Raw genomic sequence first — 26649 nt, 5'->3', positions numbered from 1 at the left:
CCCTCCGCACTCCCCCTCCCTCCCGCGCTGGGGTCATTTAAGTTTATGGTGGGAAATAAATAAATAAAGCGGGAGGGGAAATGGAAAAGGCTTGGGGGGGGAAGGTTGGTGGAGGGAACCGCATCCTATAACGCGCTGCCTCGGTGGGGAGGAGGTGCTGGAGGCGGCCAATGGGCAACCGCCTGCCCGGCAGCGACGCCTGCTCCGAATCACTCAGAGCTCCCGGCCGGCCAATGGCAGGCGGTGCCTGTTTGAGCGGCGCTCGCGCCGCCCAATAGGAAGAGCGCGTAGCGGGCCGGCTCCGCCAATCGCCAATCAGCGCGGCGGGGCGAGGGGCGGGGCTCGCGCGGGAGCGGCGGGGCTGGCAGCCAATGGGCGCGGCGCTGCGGGGCGGAGGCCAATGAAAGGGGCCGGCGCGGCGGCGGCTGCCGCCTGTGAAAGCGCCGGCGCCGCGGCGCGAAAGGGGGAAAAGGGAGAAGATGAGAGAGGTACCGCGCTTCCGGGGTCAGCGGGGGGGTAAGGGGCGGGGCCTCCGCTGGGCTCCACCCAGAAAGGGGGCGGAGCCGGGCCGGGTCCGCGTAGTGAGACAGGCGGGCTGGCGAATGGGGGGGGTGCCCGCGGGAGCTGCTTTGCTTGGGTCCCAGCGCCCGCCCGCCCTGAGGCGCTGAGTTTCAAGCGCCCGCGGGAGCCGCTGGGTCCTAGCGCCCGCCCACCCCGGGGACGCTGGGCGGGTGGCCAGGGATCCGGGCGGCCGGAGAGAGAGGGAGGGAAGGAAGGAAGGGAGGAGGGAGAGAGAGCCTGTATCGACTGCTGCCCTCCGCGGCTTCGCTAAGGAGCTTGTTTTTCCCTTCCTATCCCGATCAAAGTTTCCGAGCGTGGCAGGGTTTTCCGCTGTGCCAGTGCCTTGAGGCTGGAGGGGAGAGTTGGCATCAACACATTCCATCCCTTCCTCCTCCTCTTCCTCCTCCTCCTCCTCCCGCTGGGAAAAGTTGGCAGCGCCCTTTTGTGCACGGCGGGAGGGCAGAGACGGGAATGGAGACTGGGATGGGGACGATGGGATGATGGGGTCGGGGGTGCGAAGATGCCCTTGGGAGCGCTGGGGAGAGGGGTTTTGGGCGGCGGGGAAAAGCTGAGGCTTAGGAGGAGTTGCTCGTCCTCCCGACACCGATGAGCTCAGCTGCTTGCTTTTTGTTGGTTTTTTTTTTTTTTTTTGTTTTGTTTGGGTTTTTTTTCTCTTTTTTAATGCCATCCCTTCGGGCTCCCGGGGGAGCGAACAGGCGCGCTGAACCCGGCCGGGGCTGGCGGCGCGTTCGCACCTGAGCGATCGGGGAGCATCGCCGGTGGCTCCAAAAGCCCCCGGGCGCCTGTCCTTCCAGTGCCAGGCGCCTGCTTATGCCAAGATGGCAGGGTCTCCTACCCAGGCTTCTTTAGCCCTGTCAGCAGGGAGTGTTTTCGCTTTTATAAATCGGAGCGCTGGGGTAAATTGAGTTTTTCTAGTTGTGGCAGCGAGAAACCTAGAAATCGGGCTGCCCAATGCTGCGTTATCCAGACTTGGCTTCCTTTTGTAGCTTAGTAAGACTTTATTTTTCAGGGTAAATGCTCTCTTGTCAGTCTTGTAGTCCTCTTTGCTGAGAGATTGTAAGAAAGTGAGTCACGGTCAAGTGAAACGAACTAAAGCACCAGAAACCTCAAGCAAGGTTCTTGCATCAAAGTAACTATTTAAGAGGAAAACATATCTATTAAAAAAAGTATCTATTAAAAAGGTATTCATTAAAAAAAGTATCTATTAAAAAGTATTCATTAAAAAAGATACCTATAAAAACGTATCTATTGAAAAAAAAAGGTATTTATAAAAAAAAGTGTCTATGAAAAGTACCTATAAAAACTGTGTAGCAGTCCTGAAATCTCAACACCCCGGTGTCCTTCTGAATGCCTGTGGTGTACTCTTGTATAGAAAAGACAGCTTATATAAAAAGACGGGGGGTTGGAACTAGATGATACTTAAGGTCCCTTCCAACCCTAAGTAGTCTATGATTCTATGATTCTGTCTTTAAATTGTGAGGCTAATATTGTAGAAATGCAGAGTCTGTGAATCTTGGGGTACTTTGCAAGAAGGAGTTACTGAAAAATAAACATATGATAGGAAAGTAGTGTCACCGTTCTCTTACACAAAAAAGAAACAACCAACAACCTCAGAGGCAAGACCTCTTTTAGCAGGTAGGCTATCTTCAGTAGATGCTACGAGTTCAAATTATTAGAGCTGATTAGGAGGATCCTTCCTACTCCAGCGGAAAACGTGGTATTTGAAAAGTTGCACTTTTCTGCAGGGAGGTTCCACTTTTGCTGGAAAAAAAAAAAGTTAGATTTTTCTAACCAGAAAATTAAAGTGATGGCTGATGGCTACCTGCCTTGAAGATTTCTGTCAATTGCATTTGCTGCTTACAGGGAGAAAGCAAGGTTAACAAAAACTTCCCCTGAGAGATTTCCACTTCTCCCCCACCCCTTTCTCTCTCATTAAGGGAATCACTTGGAATTTTTATTCCACAAAGGATATGAGAGTGTTACTTCTTATCCTGAAACACAACTGGACATTTTTTCATAGGAAGAAAATTCCAATATTTGGCTAGCCTGAATCAGAACTTCTGGAAACTTGGAGACAGATCTTTGGCTCGTACAAACTGGCTAGTTCCATTGTGTTCACTCTGCAGAGGATTTGGCTCTGGTTAATTAATGGTTCACCTGAGGTCACGCAGTGAGTTGATTTTTAAAGGTGGAGACTGAATCCAGAGCTGTTATTATTCAATCTTGTCATATATCTTGAAGTTTACTGCACAACATTGTATTTTTCTTAGACAAGCTGGGTTATTAAAAGCCAGAATCCACGAGGCTGTGATTGCAACTTTTCTTAAAAATCACGTTCTGAAAAATCTATTCAATTGTGATCTTACTAGAAAAGAGAGTAAATATGTTGTAATTAGTGCATAGGTGACACTGACTACTGGGGGAGAGAGAGGCCTGAAAAACTGCTTTTGTTATTTAAACCTTTCTTTCAAAGTACAAAAGCATTTGATTGGCACTTCACTGATTTAATAGTCCATTTGTAATGCAGGAAGAACGTTACAGAAGATTTCAGCATTATTTTAAATCTCATCATTTAATCTGTAGGTGTTTTAAAAAATCCTCATTTCTATCAGAAGAAAACTTTCTGATAGCATGTAGAATCTGTGACTAGTCAGTTGTTAAAGATATACGTGCCTTGTGTATGCCAAAATGAAATGATTTAGAGGTCTTAAAAAGTAGCTTGTTTGTTGTGTTAGCACAAAAAAAAAAAAAAAAAAAAAATCCTTCTGGCCAAGGATTTCATGGTTGCTGTTACTACGTTGTAATGTTAGGAATGGAATCCTAAGCTCCCTGCGTTAAAACCAGGATCGCTAGCATTCAGACTAAAGAGGAGAGCAGTTCAGATCCCGTGCTGCAGCGATGCCAGATGTACAACATACCAGTTAGTTCATTCAATAGTCTGAATTTACAGAGGTTGTCTTTGACCTGTACATTAATAAAGATGCCTTGTGAAGGATTAATTTTCTTCTTGTTTACGCATGGGAAGATACAAAGGCAAGAAACACAAACAGAGCAGCGGGCACACAGCCCCCCCCCCCCCCATGTTTCTGATTTTGAGGGGAAAAGATTTCATAAAGTTAATAAGGGCTTGTCTTTGCCTTTCAAATGTTTGGGGAGTGACTTCATTGCTAAATTGTTATATGCTAGAAAGATCCTGAATTAAACAACACTGAAATGACTTCCCAATGTCAAAGAGCAGGCAGTGACAGAGTTTGAACAGACTTTCTGCCTCCCAGGCCACAGCTGCACCTATTGGCTTCATTGTCCCATCCCTCCTACGCACATGCATACCTGGCATTGTTTTGGAAAGACAGCAGAAACTTGATAATTCAAGACCGATAACTCGGAGAGCCACTTGTGGAATTAATTTATTGGGTAAATGAGTGACTAGATACACAGACAGATTTTTTTTTTTAAAAAAAAAAAAGAAGATGCTGTGTCATAGTGTATGATTTGTTCTGTTACCTCCGTGTGGTTTAATTGTCACTGCACTAATTGGGTATCCTGGAAAATACTTTGTTTGAAATTTGAAAAGTAGAAGTCTTAAAAAGATCTCAGCATGGTTTTGTCCCTGTTATTTAAATCTGTGTAGAGAATTGGGTTTTCAGCTCTTCAATGAGAAGTTGTAATTTGGAATTAGAAATTAATCCATAGCACCTATTTTATCGTACGATTTTATAGCATGCCTCAAAGGTTAAACCATAGCCCTAGTACACTGATCTGTGCTGCAGGCTTATTTGATTTCAGCAGGACTGCTTGCTGAAGACAAATAGGATTTGATCCTTGCTGGGTAACCTTGGTCAAATTCCAGGTGGCCCTCAAGACTTACTACTTCTATCCTGGTATTAGAAAATAGATGTGTTCTTTTTGCTTATTTTTGCACAAAGCCTCTGTATTGTACAGTATAGTTTGTCATGTGAGGCTGTAAATCCCTTCAAGCGAGGTGGGATTTTAGACTGGCAAACTGTTCCCAAATGATTGCATGTGTATCATGAAGAAAAAGGCTGTCCTCTAGCCAAGTATGGACAGAACTTACCAAGTTTAGCTCATTAAGATTCCAGAGTGACTGCAGATACTAATGCAGAAGGTGCTATGGGGAAAAATAATTCTTTTTAATTTGTTCAAAGTACCAAATTAATGTTAAGTAAGCAGAATTCATCTGTAATTGCATACATAGAAATCTTACCAGCAATTTAAGCTCTCTGAAGAGGCCAACTATTGTAGAAAGTGCGCACAAATCATTATGGTATTGAAAAACAAAACAAAAACAAGATAGTGTCTCACATTATTTGTTTATCCTTCCATAGGCATGCTCACCCTTGTAGTCAGCTTTATTTGTTTATCCTTCCATAGGCATGCTCACCCTTGATCTTAGGTATTGGAACAACTCAAGCAAAACAGAATTCCGTTCTTAATTTTCATGAGCAGTATACAAGGAGATGAATCACTGGGCATTTCAAGGCAAAAGAAAGTAGTTGCCATTGACAAGTTTTCACAACCAGAGGTGATTTTGGAAGTTCTCTATTGCTTTGTGGGCTGAGCAGGGTGAGCAGAACAAAAAAAAAGATTCCAGGTGTAGATTATTTTGTGCTTGCCAATATTAGTAGTCTCAGATTTTACTCTGATTTTCCCAGGTATTCATGAAAGGTTCCTCAAGGAATACCGAAATACAACACTTCATAATCAATTTTTCTCATGATACCAAGTAAAGTTCCAAGTCTAATTACTACTTACTCTTACTCAAAGAAAATAATTATTTCCTTCAGCTTTCCTCATTTTATTCATCAAATATGGGGTCCAATCCAGTTATTGCTTTTTATATTTTCATGAAAGCATACAGAAGACTGAGTACTTGCTTACTAGTTTTGGTTCCTGACTTAAGACTTGAGATTTGTGAAGCTCTCTGCTCTGCCACAAAGAACATAATTTACATTAAGGAAAATTGCTCAGTCTTTGTTTCATACCTGTACCATGGTAATAATGCCATGTGCTGTCATCACAAATATTTGCAAAAGTATGTACACGGAGCATTTCAAAATGCTGCAGTTATGGTTATATATAATATGTCAAATAATAATTTCAAATGGTAGGTGCCAATTATTCCATTGGCTGTTTGGTTTGACAATAAATGCCACTGTCAGTAGCTTTATAAACTTTGATGTGGTTATTCTGGGTTTGCATCAGAAAACAATGTGTCTTAGACATGAATTTCCTCTTTGGAATAACTGAAGTGACATCAGTGGAATTATACAGGAGTGATTTTGGCATTGATACGACTGAAAGACATAGTAATGCATGAGTTCTTTGGCCTCATACAGAGTGAGCTGTATTAGTAGAACAGGAGTTCAAAGCTTCTTTGGAATTGTACTATCCTTTTTACCATTTTAAGTTTTCAAGTACTACAGCTAGCAAGTAGTGTTTCTGGAAGAACTTAAAGGATACAAAAACGTGCATATCTTACACCTGCTACTAATTATGCGTACAAATGGCTTAATGCTCCATACAAGCTTTAGGATATCCATTTGACTAAAGCTTACTTAAAGCTTTTAAATAACTTCCGTGACAAACTATGGTCAGAAATCTAGTCTGCTTTTCTTATACGTAACACTTTCTATTTCCAGACACTGTAAATATTGGCCTTAAGAAAATCTTTGTGTGGTGTTTACCCACATCACTTTATGGAAGATGAAGGAAGCAGAAAATAACCACTGTTTCAGAAACTGGTAGCAGTTTTTAACTGCTTATGTTTTTAGCATGCATCTTTTGAGACCCTGAGACTTTACTTCTACCACCAGGACTATATTCTGTATATTTTCCTTTCCCACCCATGGTAGTTATAAGTTGCTGTCATTAAAAGGATAATGACCTGAAGTTAGATACTGAACACCTTCAGAACTGACATAGAAGTTACAGCTTTTAGGCAGAATGAAACTAGAGCAAAGTTCTTTGGAACAGATTGCGAGTGCCTGAAGTTTGGTGTTCACCCCGCTATAGAAGTTGTTATTCTTCATTACTTTTCAGTGTAACAATGAAATTAGGGATGGAAATAGCAGGTGCTGCTATTCTTCTCTAGAAGAAGCAATATCTGTTTTGTTAAGCAACTTCCTGTTTCATAGCTGCAAAGTAAATAAATAAAATCTTTCTGCAATTTAGATGGAATTTAAACATTCGGTCCAGTTTCTCTCCGAAGTATTTGTAGGACTTCTCCCCCATTGTAATGTATGAATAACATCCACTGAACTCAGTGCGAGGTTTTTTTATCGTGTGGCTGAAAAGAAGAGTCCCTATTTATAGCATTCAAACATTGGCAGGTGCAAGACTGATGAGAAACTTTAGTCTCACACATACAAACTAGTTGTTTAGGAGAGTCTTCTACGTGGTGGTAGCTGCTTTTAGCTGGTCTGCTAGAATCAACAGTGTTGCTCGGTGTCTGTCTTCTTGTTGAGATCAATCAGTTTGTATTTCCAGGAGGGTGTGTAAAGAAGAAGGACCTGATGGTGCTGATTACAGTAATATACTTAGCTATGGCAGCTTTAGCTATTATTTATGGAAGTGCTAATTATATCAATAGAAATAGCAATATTAATACTGTTAAGTGTCAGAATCCACGCTTGACAGCATGAACTAAACTCAGCTACTGTGAAACAAAGCAGCCAGCTTGTCTCCCTTTTCTAACCACCAATATGCATTTCAGGAAGAGTACACACCCACCTTAATTGCTTGGGGTCTCACCATTTTTGCTCATCTTGTTAGATCACTATCATTTCAAGCTGAAAGCTCACAAAACCGGCTGTTCTCGTGAAATGTAGACTGTATCCAAAGTCAGTCCAGAAAATTCAAACTGTGACTAAAAGTGTAACAGTGGATTCCGGTTTAAAGCTGTCATCCTACAATGCTGGAAACTGAAAAGTGTCTTGAGGTTCAGAATATGACCAAAACTTTTTTTTTGAGTCTGTATTCTACCACTTCTTGTTTATAAATTACTTGGTGAAAACTCACGTAGATTTCAATACCCACAGTTACGTGCAGACTACGTTATAACCAGCCTTAATTGGCATCTTTTAAAGGGCAGAAATCATCTTACCAAAAAAATAAACAAAACTAAAAGAAAACAAGAGCATATTGAGACTCATTTTCTGGCTGCTTTTTTAACATTTAAAATGTGCTTGATTTCCTGTCACAGTGCTTGTTACTTCTGCCTACCTCTTGTGACAGTGTTTTAGACTGACTACCCATGGGAGCTTACAAATCAAGCAGGTTAATGTCTTCATTAAAACTGAATAACAGTTTACTTTGGGAAAAAACATGTTAAATATTTCAGGATATTGAACACCAAACTACTATTAAGCTTTAACTAATGCATTTACTTTGCTGACACTTGCTCTCCGGTGGGACGCGTAGCTCAAGTTAATGTCACTAGAAGTGATGTTTAAGACTTCATGAGAAAGTGTTTCCAACCCCTTCTAGATGATTTTACTCTAATTCTATCACTCTGTACTTGAGAAAAAGTTTTAAATAAGTTATTTCAGCAACTTGCCATCCTTATTTTGGAAATGTGCTGGGTATAAATGTCTCCTTTAGAGTTTTAAATAATCATTTCTGTGTCCTAGATATATGTGGTACACTGTGTAAAGAAAGTGACAGTCTGTTGGCCTCCCGACACACAAAGAATGTCCTTAGCATACTTCGCCTTTGGGAGGAAAATGCAAGGATTGTTTCAAAAAGAAAAGTTTGGGGATTTGTCACCCATGATTGTGAATCTATCTTAAGTTGTGACTGATTTAGTAGATCAGTCAAACAGAAATGGGGACGTGTGGCCAGCAGTTTGTTTCTCAGGTGGCAAGTGGTGATATTCTGCATGGGCTGCTGTTACTGCAGAACCGTGTGCTTGTGTCTTTCTCACTCTCTGCAGAATCCATTTGCAAAGATACGGTGTGAGACACAAGGGCATCCCATCAGTAACAGGAATGGGGTTTGTTTGGGTTTCTTTTGTTTCTGTTGCACTGCAGATTCTCTTGGTGTAATTTGCTTTATCAGCTCTTTTGTTTTTGTTGGGATCTTTTTTTTTTGACCTCTTCATTTGGCAATCATACAGTTTACTTATCTAAGAGCAGAGCCATGTCAGACTGCGATGTGTATTTTTTTCTGGATCTGACTGCAGTAGCGTCCCAGTACATGATGCAATCAAACAACATTCCTTCACTTGCAGATTTAGACCAATCCCTTTGAAGTTTGTTAATTTATCCAAAATCAAAGCTAGTTTTAGTTCTATGCTGATATTTTGTTATAACCTTTCCCATTGTTGGTCTATAATAATCCTGGAACTCTTCTGACATCTCTTTAAACTCTGTGAACAGGTGATCTGTGACTAAATCTCCCTGAGGAGTTACAAACTTTTTTGAATTATTTACATCTACTGTAGGAATTGTGTCTTGTATTGCATACTGGGCTGGTTGCATAGATGAAAGAAACTGGATGATGCAGAAAGAAGCAAGAGGATGTGCCTGGCTTATAAAGGTATGCATTAGTCTTAAGAATATATTATATGAGAAATAATTTCTAATGTAATGCTGCTGGCTTTTGCTGAGTTAACTTGAGGAAGAAACTTTGCCCACAAAACTTAGGATCTTGGTTATGGCCATAAAGAGATTGTTGAGAAAGATGGATGGCTTAGAGAATAATTTATGTAATAGTACAAAAGTAAAAAGCCTTGTTTAATTACTACTGGGTATCTAAAGGACGCCATTGCTCTTTGGTGGTATTCTGGGATATAACAAGCACTATCTGAATCTCATTTGGCAAACTTAGTAATTCCTGGTAGGGTAGTAGGTAACTATTGCATGTGGAATATGAATGGGGTTTTATCTTTACTTGTGGTCACGCCACATTTAAGTTCAGTAGTGTAGAAAAAACAATTATCAATTTTAGTTGAATAATTCTGTGGGGCACTCCACTTTTGAATAAACAAATACAGATCACTATTTCCTTGAATTTACTTGTCATGCCCATTTATTCATTGTTTTGTCATTCTTGCCCTTTAAGTGGTTCCACACATCACATTTTTGAGAATTTTACATTTGTGGTTTGAAGAAAAAAATTGTTTGGCCTAATCCTGACTTGCAAGTTAAATAAGACAGAACCGGCTTATTTACCACAGTGACTGAGTGCTTGTACTCTCGTGCTGCAAATTCATACTCGGGTTCATGATTTGTTTTCTGAAAGGCCTCATGGACTACATTTGTTTAAGCTTTGCTTTTTGTTCCCGTGAAATGTAACATTTCAGTCAAAGAATGTAGGCTTAAATGGAACAAGCTGGCCCGAAGTAAGAGTACCAGAAATCAGAAATTGAGATGAAGAGGGCTAGTAACCCCCCTTTTCAATGAATCGGTCATCTGCTTGGTGCTATGCAGGAGACATTTACCCCATCTTGTTGTCTTGCACCTGTTCTGTAGATGCCATTCTCTTGTGGTGCTTTTTACAAATGCAGTACTGCTCCTGGAAAGCACGGTAACCTGGGCTTTGGGAAAACAGTTTAAATTAATACTCTCCAGGTTCCCAATTAGTAATAGCATTATTTGCATGTATGTGTTCTAACAGAATCTGGGGGGTCCCAGATGAGACCAGTGCCCCATCCACTGGTGTGGGGTGTTTTACATACTGTAAAACAGAGGTTCTGTCTCAGGAAGCTTATAGTCAAACAGGCAAGTCAGTTTATAAGCGAGGGACACAAAATATTAGGTTTTCCACGGTAGTGGTTGCAGTCCAAGGCAGAGAAATATTTAGTGACTTCATTAGGATAATCCAGGGAAAGGAAAGAGGTTTTCAGAGGCAACTAACTCCCACTAAAGCAAGCATGGGAGTGATGTGCCAACCTGCCATTTGTGCCTTTGAAAATTTCCCCAGGGAGTCTATTGTACAGCCAAGCATTGAACTCTGATCTTCAGCCCCCACCAGACAACCGTTCCTTTCTGCTTTAAGTGTTTTTAATTGAAAATACCATCTGAACATTGTCTGTAAAGAATTACTTTTCCTCAGAACTTCCAAAAGCAAAGCAAAATGATGTGCTGCAGCAATAATTTAACCAGTGATCAAAATAAAAACCACAGTCTTGTTATGAAAACCAGGACTGGTGGGTAAATACTGTGAATTTATGACACCACTGAAAAACATCTACTCTGGTAAATGTTAATACTTTTAGAACTGAAGATTTTTGGTTTAATTATTAAACTATTCAGATCTCTTCTAAACAGACTTTACATTCAAAAGCTACAAATTGTTTAAAAAAAAAAACAAGCAGAAGTTCACCTCCTGCTTTTCTGCAGGCACTGTGTCTGTATTTGTTTCAGAGAAGAGAATAAAACTGAAGCGCACATGACCCTATATTACTCTGCCCAAATAGCAGTAACACTCATCCTTTTTCGTAGAGTTGTATGCATATTAACTCATGTTCTCATTGCTTCATGAGGAGGTAGGCTTTCCTCCCATTTTGCAGTTTGGGAAACAACAGCAGAACTCAAGGTTATGCAAGTCCAGAGAAATTGTTAGAGTCAGATTACGCTGCTGGAGTGACCCATGTTCAGGCCACTCCAACACGTCCCCTAATAATGTTTTACAAGCCTGAGCCATCTGTGTGTGATGAGATCAGAAGTAAGGAAGTCTGTAGTTGCCAAGAGAATTTTAGCTTGCAGAATTGTACAACTACAAAGAAATCCTACAGCATCAACAAAGGAAGCTCAGAGAAATATTCACACTGAGCTCTTTTAGACTATTTTAATTGGAGACTGTTTGTTCTTGTAAAATTTTAAGGGTTCATTCCTCCTTTTGCACAACTAATTGTTACTGACAATATTGTAAGCTATTGTAATACATTATTAGAAGTCTCCAAGATGGCTAATCCTGTATTTCGCAAAAGCAAGAAGATACTATTTCTGCTGCACGTCTCCATGCACTGTAGGAGTAGCCTACCTTTTTGACCTGGCTGTGTCCCAGTGGCTTACCTTCTTTCCCCTTATGCACATACACATACTTAGAAGTACCCCAAACAAGAGCCCCCCACCCCCCAAGAATTCTCTATCCACTTCTGACCCATGGAGTCTGTGCTATGTGTGGACCGCAGAGGTATGATGGGCTCATTACTTATATCTTGCTGCTTTTATTTGTTTTAAAAAGTGCTTCCCAAAAGCAAATAAATACAAGGGACAGGCTTTTCAAAAGCTCTCAGCATCGTTCTAGCTCTTCTCCCTTTGAAGATAAGCGGGACCTGACTTGACTGGAAATGGAATTAAGCCAACTTTGAGCATTTTCAACACTTCCAGTCATAGCCTCTCCCCAGAGAATTTATAATCTTACAAAAAGGATTAACAGATTAATCCTGAAGTTGACCAATGGATATGAATCATTAGTTCTCAAGAACAGGTCTGATTTTGGAACAGAAAGTCGCTTGAGTTTTTGTTTTGGTTACTATGGGTTAAGTTCTATTAGGGTTTCTCCCAGTTTGTTTTATTAGAAAATGGTATTTATATGACTGCGGTATGGTACCTAAAATTGTTATGAGTTGTTTCTTTATTTCCATAAACATTGCTGTGTTTGTTTTGGAAGGGTGGTTACTTAAGGAAGAAAAACTACAAAGTAAGCTTAAAAATATATTGGTTATCTCCGATATCAAATATTCTCTTATAATCAGTGTATATAATTTTCCTATAGCACCAATTTAAACATAAAGCAAAAGAAGGGAGAGGGAAGAGAGACATTAGAATCTATTTTCAGGATGGCATATCAGACCACACGCACTTATGGGGTAGAGTAGATTTGTTATTTTGGGCAGTACTGTGGAACTTATGAGAAGCTTTCTTTTTTTATACAAAGTTAGTTCAGAGTAGATTAAAGTTTATTTCAAACTCAGCATATTTGACCTCAAGCATCATAAGAGTCATGTAGAATTGGCTCATGCTATTAAATTCCTACAGCGAACTCCATAATAATGATTAATTTCTTTCATAAACTCTCTTCATAATTAATACAGGTTTCATTGTGGGCACTGCTATTCTCATATTGATTATCTCTACAATTTAGATTGGACTCATAAAATGATGTCTTTGTTTACTCTGATGACCAGACATTTATTTTATTTGGATAACTCTCATCATTTGTGAACTGAACTGGGGATATTGCTGCCATAGAAATTACAAATGTTTCAGAGCTGTTTCATGCAAGAGCAGTGATAATTTTTTGGCACTTGAGATTAATAATACTTTGGCGTTCTCTGATGCCTCTCAGAGAATCTTAGTTCTTTATGAACATCAATTAATTAAGCTTTAAGACACCCTCCTGAAATAGGAAACATTAGTAGCCTCCTGCACTGATGGATAAACTCCGATTTAGAGAAGTTGACTGCCTTAGTCAAAGTCACCTGCAAAGTTATCATGCATGTAAACCAGATTGGTTGATTACTAATCTTGTCCTTCACTTGTGAGGTGTTTCTTTCTTCTAGCATGATAATTTTTGACGTGGCATAGTTCCTTTCAGCAAAATATTATTTTTAAAACATTATAATGGCTGGGGATACTTTAGCTGTCTGAAAAATTGGGGACCTTTCTTGTTGCTTGTTTCTTCTAAAAAATAATTTACTTCTGTTTTCAGGATTCTCTCATAAGCTGCTGTTAAATCAGTAAACTTTTAAGACTCTAGTAATCTCTTCTGGAAAAAAAGGATTTTCACATTTTTTACAGACTTCAGGAGAAGCAGCTTTAGTAGAAAAGCAGAAAATAACAGATGATGAGACTGAGATTTGAGTGTGTTGGAGGAAAAAAGCCACAAGCCAGACTTTGTAAAATTACTCTGTATACTTTGTACATGTTATGCAACAGGTGAACCTTCCTCTTGCTCAGTCCTGCGTATTAAAAAAACCCCAGTATTCAAAACAAACCCTTCTCACAGGTCCAGTCCTGAGAGATCTTAAGGATGGGGACAGCATATTTTGCTAGTTCCATTGCCCAGACTCTGAAGGGTCCCGAGTCCCAGGGGAGCACTGAGCTCTCCTTGTTTTGTTATACTTCAGCGTATAATAGAGTAGAACTTCAGAGTATCTGAGGGAAGTCGCAGTGACTGGCAGAAGGCAATCTTTAGAAGGCCTTGGAGACAAACAGGAATTCCAGTTTTCGACCAGAGTTCAGCCATCCTGCTCTTGCCAAACCTACAGACAGGGAGGGGGAGATGTGGATGTAACAGGCAGCACGTATATCCGTATTAATGCTTGCAGTACAACATCCCCCATGCCTGAGGACAGCAAGTGCAACTGAGGACATAGTGGAGTTTACAAGAGTACCTCACATGTTGAAATGCTTTATAGTCCCCCCTGTGAATAGCCTAGCGAAAACCATATGTGAAATATAAATATACTGGGACTTAAAAATGGAGATGTATTCCAGCCTTTTAAGTTAATTTTGCAACATGCTGCAACTGAAGGCTTAACGTTTGTTGTACCTCATGCTAGCTGAACAGTGCAGGGCTTAATAAATGCAGTATGTACCGGAGACACTAGAGGGTCTGATGGAAGATGCAAAAGGAGAACAAGATGATGGTGGAAATGTCATACTTTAGTGAAAGAAAGAATCCAGTTTGGACCAACTGGCTGCTTGCTTCCGTTGGTCTGAAGGCAACAATGCACTCCTGTTGTCATGCTGAGTCAGTTGGCAGTGACTCACTTTATCAGTCTGAAAATTGTCCGGCATTTCACCAGAACTGGATTACACAACGAGTTTTTCCTCTCCCCTCCCCCCCTTTTTTTCCCAATACACTTGTAATATTAATAGGCACGTAAATCATCTGACGTTAACATGTTTCCTCATTAACTTTTACTTTTTTAATTATAAGATTAGTAATCATACAGCTTCCCAAAGAGGGAAATGCTGTAATCCCAAATCTGACTTGAAATTCTAAAGAACAAACTTTCTTAGTTATGCACTTATGACAGTTAAAAATAAGTTAAAGCCTTTTGTTACTTTCCACAGGATATTGTCATAGCTAACATATGCTCAGAATTGTTCAGCTGAGGTACATGTTCTCTGTCGGGTGTGGAGAGAGAATGTGTATGTGGAAACAGCAGACAACATATCAGGGTTGAATTTTTCTCCCAAACATAGCTTTTTTTGGTTATTTCTGTGAAGGCTTCTTGGAGAAAATGCTCAAATGTAGTATTCTATCCACTGAAACAGTACATGCAGATGATATTATTTATTTTACAGACATTTTTATACCTTAAACACAAAAAGATCCATTATCTAAAATGTAAACTGTGATTCTGTAATGAAAACACAAGAACATCCTCATGATCTCCATCCATAGCCTGTGAAAAAAGTTGGGTCTGTGAGGGTTTATCTCTAGCTCTGGATATCAGTGCACTTCACCAGATTCTCTGATTTTAGCACCTACGCTGTTACACAGTTTCAATCAAAGGGATATGAATAAACTAAAAATGTGTAAAAAGTGATGCTGACTTGACTGGACAGCAATGCATTTGCTAAAATCCAACATTTCTCAGTTCAGCCATCTTGTCTGCCCTGATGTAATATTTCCACTTTCCACCTGCATGATTAAATTAATTGTGTTCAATCAAATTCATTTTGTAATTACACATTTAGGGCAAAAATATGTATCTTCACTTTTTAATCTTACAAGATTTGAGATATCTGGAATATGTTCTGTGCCCGTCCCAACCACTATATCCTATTCTCGTTTTAATCCCATCCTTCTGTGTTTGGAATCAGTCCTGGTGGCTCTGACATGGAAAGCTTCCAAGCCTCTTCAAATAATTTTTTAATTTTGTTCTTCAGTGGTTCTAGTTCTTTGTTGTTAATTAGATCAAACCACATTTCCACTGAGGCTGTAACGGTAGTGTCATCAGCCTGTAATCTGTCAAGTCCCTCTGAAACCTCCTTCAACTGCTTTTGTAAATTTAGTACCTCTCTGTAAAGTTCTTTGCAGAGAAAAATGTGTGCTATTTTTTGATCAAAGTCCTTCTTGTTCTCAGTGCAAATTTCAAGACACTTGTTGATGCAAATCGAGAAGCATGTGTTTCAGAGAGCAACACGTAGTGGGAGCCAGGGACATCAGTCTTGCTTATCCACGCAAGTTAGCCATACTACTGGCAATTGTGCAGTGATTTTTGTCTTTAGGCTTTACCGTACAGTTTTGGGAAAGTTGGTTTCTTTGCTCAGTGTGGTTGAAATACAGCACTGACCAACCGTATATCAGAAGCAGAAGAAATCACCTTAAATATTCTTGTTTCAATATTGGTTTTGTTGTCTTAACCAAATAGTAGAGACATCTTTTCCATGTTTTCTCTTTGTTCTTGGATGGTATCTTTGGTAACACTACACCAATATTTGTGGTTTTCTTTTTGGTACAGAATTAATAACAGCATACAGGGACATATGTTTCATTGTCTGTATGCTTGTGGCCATTAGGAGGCCATTTGTCATGTTCAGCTATCCAACCTGCACTAATGTGACTGTTCTGTGCTCTTTCTTTTTCCTTCATTTTGCCCCTTGTTTCTTCACTCGGAGAGTCTTGTAGTGGGCAGTTGAATTTACAAGTCTCTAAAAGGAATACTTCAGTCATTGCTATCAATTGCTTCTTTTGTGTTCCATTGAAGGCAATATCATTAAGATAAAAGAAGGTTGCATCTGTCTTGTTAAGTAGAGCTTTTCTTTACAGCATAATCAACTAGTAAGCTTTTTTCTGGGTCTTCAAGACACAAAGGTGTCTAATGTTGAAGAGTGTCTAGGAGGCTTGGAACACAGATTTAAATTGTCGTTGCAGTTATATTTAATAATGATAATGATAGCACTAAAAACATCTCACTTTCAGGATCATCAGACTCATCAGAGTTCTGCTTCAGTAGTTTCACTTAAAAGAACATCTCATCTTGAAGGGTCTGCAGAAATGAATTGTCTGCATTTTTAAGATGGATGTGAATTCATCCTAACTTCTTGAATGTTTTTTCACAATGCCTACTCTATGCTGTTAAGGAATTATCTTGGGTTTTGTATTACTTAGGTACATGCATACACTTGTTTCTTTTTGCTTTCTTCAACTTTTCTTGAACTCAAATAAATGAATATTCTTGTGTGCACTAACCATTCAGCTCCAGTTTGTAACACAAATGATTTCATCAATTAGCAGCATTTCTCTCATCAGGCCCTGAAAGCATTGCTTATTCCCCATATAAGTGGGTAGGGAAAAGTGTACAATTTTTTGCTACCTATAGCAAAGGGCCGAAATCACTGTGTTCCTGTCACTTCCCTGTTATGTTTTAGAATGTTTAAATATTTCATTTGAAGATTAAAACTAGAGCCTAATTCTTCAAGCATCACACGTTCCTATTCTTTGTTATTTTCATGTAAATCTTTCCAAGTGGTGGATCTTGAACAGTCAGCGCTGATAGAAAAGTACCACTGGATTGTTCCTGTATGTGACGTTGTAAATAAAGGTATTTATTTATCATGGACTCTTGGCCACAGTAGCTACAAGCCACAGTAGAAAAACGTAATAATATCTCTGCTGGGACCATTGTGAAGGAATGAGGAGAGTTCTACTGTAACTTGTCTTGTGGTAGTTACAGGCCTGATGTCGTGGGTTTAATGTATTTCTGCTTTGAAAGCACCTGTAGATTTGTCTTTCAGGGCTCTGTCTCATCAATCACATCTGTGTGAGTTTTGGTTAAGTGTTCTAACAGGAGGGCATGAGGAGCACCTCTCTAAAAGCCAGCATACCTGAGATGCTTTCAGTTGCTGAAATGAGAGAAGCATGCGATTTTACCAGTACCATACAATTTGTGCTCTTTTGTTCACATTTGTCATTGGCATATTTAGTGGCCCTCTACAGTTTATTGCCTTTTTTAATTTGTTCTCTCAGTTTCTTTCATGTCTAGAATGTAGTGTGCATCTATATACCAGTATTACCTTCTCTGTGCGGTCTTAGATGTGGCTCTGTTAAGTAAAAATCTAGCCATTGGTTTCGCAAGTAACACCTCATTTAAATTGTTACCGGTATTCTCACAAAGTTGGCATTAGACATACTGCTTTAATAGTGAAAAAGACTTATCAAGTACTATGAAAGGTCCCAAGAAGCTGTCTATGGGTTGAGAGCCTGTCCACAATGGGAGAATGTGTAGGATGGTTTGCTCTTCATTGAACGAGTACTTCGTTGTCTCCACAGGGGTGGTCTTGCATCCAGAGCTTCACTGAGAATTTCCCAGGCTTTGATCTAGTCTTGAGTGCTCATGAAACAATGAGGCCAATTTAGCAGGAGGGGGCTGATATATGAAGGTACACTGAGCAGAGTGGGGTTAAGGCTGCAAAGCAACCATGACTGTATGTTTTTTATTACACCCTACAATCAATAGCTCATCCCAGACATATGCAGATATCTGTGATAAGCCTGAAGACTGAAATTCCTAAGCAGTCTTGGCTAGGAATTTTTTTGGAGCTGAAGGGACTTCAGTTCAATCTCAAGTCCATGGAGTTAAGAATGCTTTTGGCTACTCCTAACACACTGAAGTGCTTGCTGGCCATTTAATTGTGACAATGGAGTGATTCAAGTTACAATGTTTTACTTCCAGCCTTATGGCCTGCCTTTGCCACAGTTTCCAACATGCTACCTAGACTCTAATCTGCATTTCTTTTAGCTGTTAGAAAACAAATTGGAAATATCTTCTTTTTCTCTTGTAAGGAAGATTTTTTTTTTATATTCCTCTGTGAGGGGAATGAGATAACTTTATGCACTTTTCCCTTATTTTATTCCCCATTTTGCCTGTCTGTTCCTTGATGGCTTTCATTCTTCAATCAATTCCATCAATTTTAATTGGAATTTTTTTTCTTGTCTTCTCTTGTGATAAAAAGGTATTTTCATGTAATCTGTTTCTTTGGGCCCAATGGTAAAAGGTCTGTCTTTGGGAGTTTGGACATCTATTTTCCATTAAAATGAATGGAATATAGTGTTAGTGTCTTGCAGGGATTTGAACACCTTTGAGCTATGGTGAAGCAAATATTCTAGTTCCTCTGAAATGGAGCTCTTGTCATAGATGGGGATGGATTATCCTGAGGTTTGAGACCTGTGGATAGTGCAGAGAGCCTCTAAGTCAACTTTTTGGTTTCATTTGTCTTGCACATAACTTTTCTTTTCTCGTAGGAGGAACCTGTAAAGTAATCCCAAAGAACTTCCAACAGGAATTTCCTAACACCAAAAACTCATAGAAATTGTTATGTTGTGACTTCTCCAGAAAATTATATAATTTGTCCTTCATATTTTGAGATGGTGGTCAGACTGAGCTGACTTTTAGCAGTGTGGTAAACTGGTGCTCTTTTTCCCTGGTGGATGACTTCTTGTGCTTCACAATTACAGCTTTAATTTAGCAGGTAAAAAGCTTCTAGCCTGCTTGACTGTGAGGTTCTAATTAAAGATTGCACTAGATGTCAGCTGACACTTGGTTATTTGCAGTCAGCCTCCTAATACAAGAAGTCTTGGATGTTTGAAACAGTGTTGACTCTGAAGACTATTGACATTCATTTAAAGGTTAGAAGTATTTACTGGTTGTTTGGGGGTTTTTCTCAAGAAATAAGTTGGGAAAAGAAAAGAGATAATCTTGTTATGGAGCCTTTGAGCATTTTCGTTAGGTTTTGGTAGCTTGAGCACAAAGCACTGTTTAGATTGAAACAGCAGTTCGGGAGAGTAATGCCCTATAAATTCTCTTCATTAACCGTGCGATTACCTTTCTCATACATATACTTAAACTGCGAATGATTATCAGCATTACATGCGTGCATGAGCTGGATATGGTGCCCAAACAGCCAGTCCCAGCTCTTGTGACTGAGAACAGATGTGTTGCACCAGATAGCCATTGACAGTCCCAGTTTTGCCCAAAAGCCCACTATGAATTTTTATGGCGTGTTACAGCTTTACTATATGAATCCCAAGGAATTCCAGATTGAAACTTGGTTTCACTTACTTGGTTGGGTTGACATTTTCGTGGAATTTCTCTCAGACATGAGTTTCATCTCTTCCTTGGTGCCTGGCCCACAAATGGTCTACCAAAGCTAGCTGAGACTTTCATATAGCTTTAGTGGTAGTACCTGTGTTTCTGAAGCAGAAAGCTTTAAGGTATACTGGCATTTATAATTCTCACATCTGTGATGTAACTGCAAGGTGGTAAACCCAAAAGTCAGTTTGTTCCAAGACTACAACAAAGAGCACATATTTGTATCCTGATTCTTACTGATGTTTTGTTTTGTTGGCTTTAGAACAACTCAACAAATGGAGCAGTAGAATAGCAATAGAATAACAAAGTACCAGTTGATATTAAGCTACTTTTATTTTAACTTCTCTATGTTTTGTTGGTGTTTTTTTTTTGTTGTTTTACACTGTCAAATGATTTCACAATGTGACCTCTGATTTTGAAACAAAACAAATTAAATGTTAGTTAGTACTGATTAGAGCAATATTAACATTGATTCTTTATTTACTCAAAAATCAGGAAATTAAAGTTCCCCTGACAAACTGAATACCTATGCAATTAGGCATAATTACAAAGGGGATCTCTCATTACATAATCATAGACCGTCTTGGTAGCAATACCAAATACTACAGTCCTATCTAATAATTGCAAAGAAAGTTACCAAAAAGGAGCCCTTTGACCATAAAATAATATCTAACTCAGGCTTGTTACAAAACCTGACTGAAGAGCAGCATTGAAGTTGGTACACTTTGTTTCCATTATATCATTTTGAAAATATTATGTCACCTTGTTCTGTATGTTCTAGTTCAGTAATGAAAGACCCTTTTGTTCAAATACAAGCAAAATAAAAGAGTTGTTTGTCTGTAGGATACCCAAGCTCATTCCTGTCAGGCTTACACCACCACTAGCCTCACCAGATCTTCCCACTTTTGATAGGTCTGATTGAAATAAATGCTCTTATCTCTGTTCTTTTGTAAAATAACACCTGAGACTTATTTTTCAGTTAATACAACTTTTTGCTTTTAATTTATTTGGTTTAAATAATAAACTCTTTCATCTTTCCTTACAAAATGGTTTTCAATTAATATTTCAGGAAAAGAAATGCATCTCTAAATGTGTCTTCTGAAACAGCTGAGCAAACTGTGTTCACATCATCCACGAATATTCTTCTTTAGGCTAAATTAAAGCATTAGTTGGAACCAGTCTTGCCTATTTTTTCTAAGAGAACTTACCTTATATCAAGTAAAAAATAAATGATATCAGACCAAGACATTCCTTTCCTTTATTTCATATAGTACCTCTAGTCTTATTCTTCAGAAACATTTTTGACTAAAAGTTTCAAAGATGATGAATCCTACCCACCTATGCACAAAACCAGTTCCTCTCAAGTGGTCTACAGAAAATGAAGTTCGTTGAGAGTGAACATTTTGTAGTTAATTTTGGTGGTATTAGCGATAGTGAAATGGTTACATCCTTACTAGTGTTTCCTGTGTATTTGATATAGACATCAGCGGTTAAGTTTTTTCATGGAGTGGGCTTCTCAGCCTAACAAGGATAAACCTTTGTCTGATGTTTTAGTCATTTCCATTTCTTTACTCTGTCCTCTCTGTAATATTTTGTTTGCCTCAAACCAAAATCAGGCACTTGTATATACTCAGAGGTCAGAGACAGTTCGCCTGAACACCCTCAAGTCCCCATGTCTGATATTTTCTATTAGCTGACTGTAGAATTTCAGGGGTGTATATCCAGAAACACTAAGCATGGGAACTTAGCAGGAATTTGGGCCCACCTGAATCCGGGACCTAAGTGAAATTTTGTGCTGAGCTACTTCAAAGTATGATACAAGCCACACAGTTCTGAGAAAGTGGATCTTTTTCAGTAGCTTACAACTCCAATCTGCTTGGTAAATGTATTGGTTTCCCCTTGCCTAGAATACATCGAGAAAAAATGTACATAGGAAGTTTCGCACAGTGCCTATGTTTGAGGAAAATAATCCTACATCAACTGAGGGGATTTGATGGTGAAGAATTAGATGAATAACAGCACTTAGTGTTGCTCCTTTCAAATATGACAGCATTATTGTACATGCTGTGACTTATTTTTTTGGTGTTGGACATGTAGCCTTAGCTTTAAGAAAACAAAGAAAGAAATTGTAGTTTTTATAATTGTATGGAAAACCTTAAAAAGCATTTGTGAGCATATCAGAGATTTTTTTATAAAGTTCTCTGGCTTTTAAGGCAGTCACATAACTTTTACAGCCTCCTCGAGATTTTTTTTTATGTTTGAAATTTCAATAATGTTTGTCTTTTTTCTGTAGAGTGTTTCTTGTCCATTTTATGTATAGTCAATCAAATCAAGTTACAGTATGAAGTTTCTGTCTTTGTACACCTGATACCGTTAAATTGTGTTTTTATTTTTCCAGGAATGGCTATTCATTTGGGGGGGGGGGGAGGCACAATACTCTCAGATGTGATTCTCTAAACTAGAAGATAATTGGTTCCTGAAAGAGTAGCATCTTTGAACATGCCGACATAAATAGTTTCCAGGTAGACTGGATTAATGCTCATAAGCTTGTGAAAATATTCAGTTGCACCGAGAGTGTACAATAACAGCTACCAAAATATTGCTGGTGATGCCTCTCACTTCTTTCCCATTTAAATCAGAAATCTTCATTCATGATAAACTTAGTGCAGCTCAACTGATGTGACAGTCGCTAGAGTTGCAGAGGTTTAGTTTGGGTTGGTTTGTTGTAGTTTGGTTTGGATTTTTTTCCCTAGCTATTTAAAGAGGGTAAAAGTGAAGCGATGGCCACCTGGAGCTTCAGCATTTTCACTGTGGTTAATGTCATAACTGTCTGCAATTACTGTGACAGCAATCAAATTCTGCTGCATGGTCCCTAAGTTTCTGGGACAAAAATAGAAATCTTTGCTAACCATCCTAGTCACCTGGTAGAAGAGAGTGATGAATGTGCATTCTGACGTTTTTGTTAATGTAGGTCCTTTCAGATGGTAAACCTACTTTTAACAATTTGTTGTTCAGTTTGGGATGGATTCAGTATGGATTTCCATAAGTAAGTCATCAAATTTCTAGTCCTTAAATGTTGACTGAAGTGCAACATGACTCTTTATGATCAAATTATAAGCAACCTTTGGGAACCATATAGTTATATAATAGAGGGTGCACCATATGATGCATTAGGCTGTGTAACAAGATCTGATTCCATTGTAACTGCACAGCTTGGATGAGGGCCTTGCATGTTAGATCAACAGCTAAATTGGTCACAAATGGCCTGCTGATGCAAATAAAGGCAATATCCCAACATGTTGTAAGTGGAGAGGATGAACACATACATAGCTAAGGCCACAGACATAACAGCCGGTTGTTAGGTGTTAAATAATTACAGCACAATCTACACATTAAAGACAGAAAGCTAACACATGACTGTATTTGTAAGGGGGATATGGGGATAAAGCATGTGGGAGTCTGAGGACTTCTTGTGTGGTTTTGCTCTTTTAATTGGAAAAATGTTGACATGATACTGGTCTTCTGGAGTTTGTTTTATGAGGACTTTTAGTCCCTGTAGGACTAAATTGATTGATGCACACCATTGCTGATGGGTATAAAAGGAAGGGATTGGCTTTGTTGGGACAAAATGTCTTAGATTGCCCAGACCTCACTCTCAGAATTTACTGATGTAGCTGCAATATTTACCCAATGCAGTACTAGAGTAATGCAGTACTGTTGTCTCTGACACGGCATTATTATGCTGTGGAAACACCATTTTGCAGCCTTTGTGCAATGTGGCCTAAAGGGCTGTAAGGGAGCAGTCATTGTGCAAAGTATTCCTTTACCAAAATGCTGGTAGTGTCATCATAAAAGTGGGTGTTTATGGTACTTGATACATATTACTTGCAGACATATTTTCTCAAATCCATTGAAACTGTTGGAGATGTATCAGCTTTACATCTGATCTATTAAAACCGTTGGAGATGTATCAGCTTTGCATCTGATCTATTATTCAGGACATTCTGGGATTAAAAAAAAAAAAAAAAACAAAGAGAGAAAAAAAGGCAACAAACAACATTAGAAAAGCCGGTTCTGCATCAGCCAGTGGGCCCAGTCTTGCCAATCAGTAGGGCTGTCGGAGAGCCTCATCCGTAGAGGCACCACAGCCTGAACTTCTGATCAGGAACGCCTGACATCCCAATCTCACTTCTATTCTCAACAGAGTGATTAAAGTCCTTAGTTTTTACTATATGTAAAACGGGAATGACAGTAGCTTTTTGCCAAAGAAAGCTTGAGATTTGATTTATTAATGTGAATGTGTAACTCTTACTATGGAATGATGGATCAAAGTTGCTAAATTAAAGGAAAGTATTACATATTTGGAGGTCTGGCAGTAAGTAATGACTGCTGAGATGGGAGAACAATTGAGATTCTTTGCATATTGAAAGACACCAGAAGCGCCCTGTATTTCTCTCCTTCTGTCCTCAGCGTCTTCACCAGTAAATCTGCAGGGATAAAGAGCTTTTGTGTGGTTCTTCTACATTTTTGTTGGCCCCTGCTGATGTAAATCAAACACACTGTCCTCCTGTTATCTTCAGGTTTAAAAAAACCCTATTTTTAATCACTTCATACAGGTATCTACTTTGGATCAGCCTGCCACGCAGCAGAACTCTTGTGCTTTTTTAATTGGCATCTTTCTCATTACGTTTGAACGAAGTTGCAGAGACACTGCAGGACACCACTAAAGAGATCTGAATCACTAATCCTGTTGGGCTGGCAACATGATGGTGTGATCTATCAGGGGAGTGTGGAGATCTGCATATGTGGGAAAGGGGACTAAGTGGAAGCAATCCAGTTCAGACATGTTACTGTGAGTGTTTTTCCATCTGAAAAAGAATTGCAACACAAATTTGCCTGGGATTTTTAATGCCAGTGTGGTGTTAAACCAGCCTGGTTTCCAAGAACAATTCCTGAGATATTACTAAAGAAGAACTACCTGAAAGGATTGATGGAATTGTTGTAGGTCGGATGTGTGGAGTCCATCAAAATCAGTGTGTTAACCTAGCACAAGGATGGGCAGGATGCTCAGCCAGTGCATGGAATCAGTCCCACTTAAATTTCTTTAGAATGTGAAAATTTGAAAATCAGCATATTGATAATTGTTAAGGGCCCAGAGGAAATTGTTTTTATCCCAGAGGAAAGAGGTCTTGGCCCCAGACATGGTTATATGATGCTGTGACTCCTTTTTCAGTCGTGGTTGCCAACAACATAAAAAGTAGAGGAGAGACCAGAGCAGTACAGAATATGTTGTTTTGCACCAAAGCACCTTCTTTCCCTCTTAGTCCATCATCTAGAATCTTGTCATTTGCCACAAAGACTTTCATGGTTCTGGTGGACAGTTTGATTTTTCCTAGCATCCCCTTACTACTGAAGATCAAGGTGTTTCTTCTTACGGTTCTGCAGCTCCCTGGGAGAACTGTAGATGGGGCCCCTGCTGTGCCAAGGACCAGGATTTTCCACCTGCCTTACGGTGCTACTTGTTTTTTCATTCTTTTTAAGGCTTTGCTGGAGCGGTTGAGGAGGCTCCTTTGCCTTCCTAATGATAGTTGCTAGAGATTAACTCTGAATCAATTTTATAGAAAAAGAAAACCAGGAGTATCATGTACTGGGTAGATGAGCGTTGCCTAGTCTTGCATTCAGGTTGGATAATGTAGTCTTTTACTAAGACGGCCGGGAGCCCTTCATGCCAGCCTCTGTCTTGTGGGGTGACCCCGTGTGTGACACAATCAAAAATCTGGTGTCTCTGCCACAGGAGAGGTACATATGCGCCCGGGCACAGGACAGAAGTGTACTTGCCTTTTCTGTTGCATGGCCAAGCATAGGCCAGCTATGTGACTGCCATGCAGGCCCTCACCATCACATGGCAAGTGTTTGTCCAGTCCTGTGATGGGGCTGAAAGCTGTCAGCAGTTACATGTCCTCTTTCTTATTCCTGCAAGTATACCAAATATATAGCCATCCACCTGCTCCTGCAATGAAGAAGAGGAATTGCAGGCCCACAGGAATGTGGCATGATGGTGAGCAGGCTCTCATCAGGTGTTTTGAATCAAGAAAATGGGCAAACATTTTATGTTGGCAAAACATTAAATCAGGATTCTCCATTCAATTGTATCACTCAGTATTTTTTACGTTCTTCTTGTGTGGTTTAGGTAGACTGATTTATAAGGCAACAGAGAATTGTGCCATCAATGGTTTGGATCCATTTAGAAAGACTTACAGGCAAGGAACCAGTTGTACAGATCACGGGATGTGGGGTTTATTGGTCAGGCTGGACAGATATTTGTAGTTTATAAAGATACGGCTAATCGGATGCATTTCTGATAGAAGGACAAAACTAGCTTAAGTTGGAATCCACTTTGTATTTGCTTTCAAACAATCTCAGTGTTGAAGGTGTTTAGTTTTGCTTCTACAGTTCTGCTCGTACCCAAACCCTATTGCAACTTTGGAAGGGATGGATTTGGGTTCCATTTAGGTCTGGTCTAAGTGTTGCCATAGCAGGATAGAATCAGGCTCATTTCTAGTGTTCTTTCTGAGATTCAGGCTTTCTCCAAATATGAGGAAATTTGCCCTGTAATCCATATTCAGATATGTATATGAACTTTCTAAAAAGTTACAGGAAATGAGGATCTAGATGCCTCCCAACTTTGCCTTTGATCCAGATCCAAAACTTAATCTGAACATTACTTAAAGCTAAAAGCGTCTGACACATCACTTAGATTTCAACCCGAATGTCTGTTAAATTTAAAGGGTTCAAATATGTGTTTTATCCAAACTTGCTAAGTTTTGAATCTCTCTGCAGATGTATGTATAAGGTAGGTAGGTCTGAGAAAGGAATGTCAGTTTGGGATCAAATGTTTCAGCATACTAAGAACTTCTGGAGTCTGTTATCTTAATTTTGGTGTAGATGTAGTTTTTAAATTTCAAATTCAGAGACTATTTTTATTATTTGGA

The 26649-nt window shown here is 39.4% G+C and overlaps 1 protein-coding gene across 2 annotated transcripts in view; it reads left to right on the top strand.

Annotated features, from left to right (window-relative positions):
- Positions 1–422: 422 nt before the first annotated feature.
- ZBTB20 (zinc finger and BTB domain containing 20) overlaps positions 423–26649 on the top strand; it is a 492045-nt gene continuing 465818 nt past the window's right edge. Inside the window, exon 1 of one of the 2 annotated variants that reach the window (XM_054088544.1) lies at positions 423–488. The gene's annotated coding sequence lies outside the window, so the exon portion shown is untranslated. Of the gene's footprint in view, positions 489–9041; positions 9139–26649 lie in introns of those variants that run through there. The other variant, XM_054088531.1, reaches the window with a different exon arrangement.

The sequence above is a fragment of the Cuculus canorus genome, chromosome 1 (genome assembly GCF_017976375.1).
Source record: "Cuculus canorus isolate bCucCan1 chromosome 1, bCucCan1.pri, whole genome shotgun sequence".
Classification (NCBI taxonomy): domain Eukaryota; kingdom Metazoa; phylum Chordata; class Aves; order Cuculiformes; family Cuculidae; genus Cuculus; species Cuculus canorus.
Note: the sequence above shows the minus strand (reverse complement) of the source record. Positions and strands in the feature narration are given on the sequence as shown.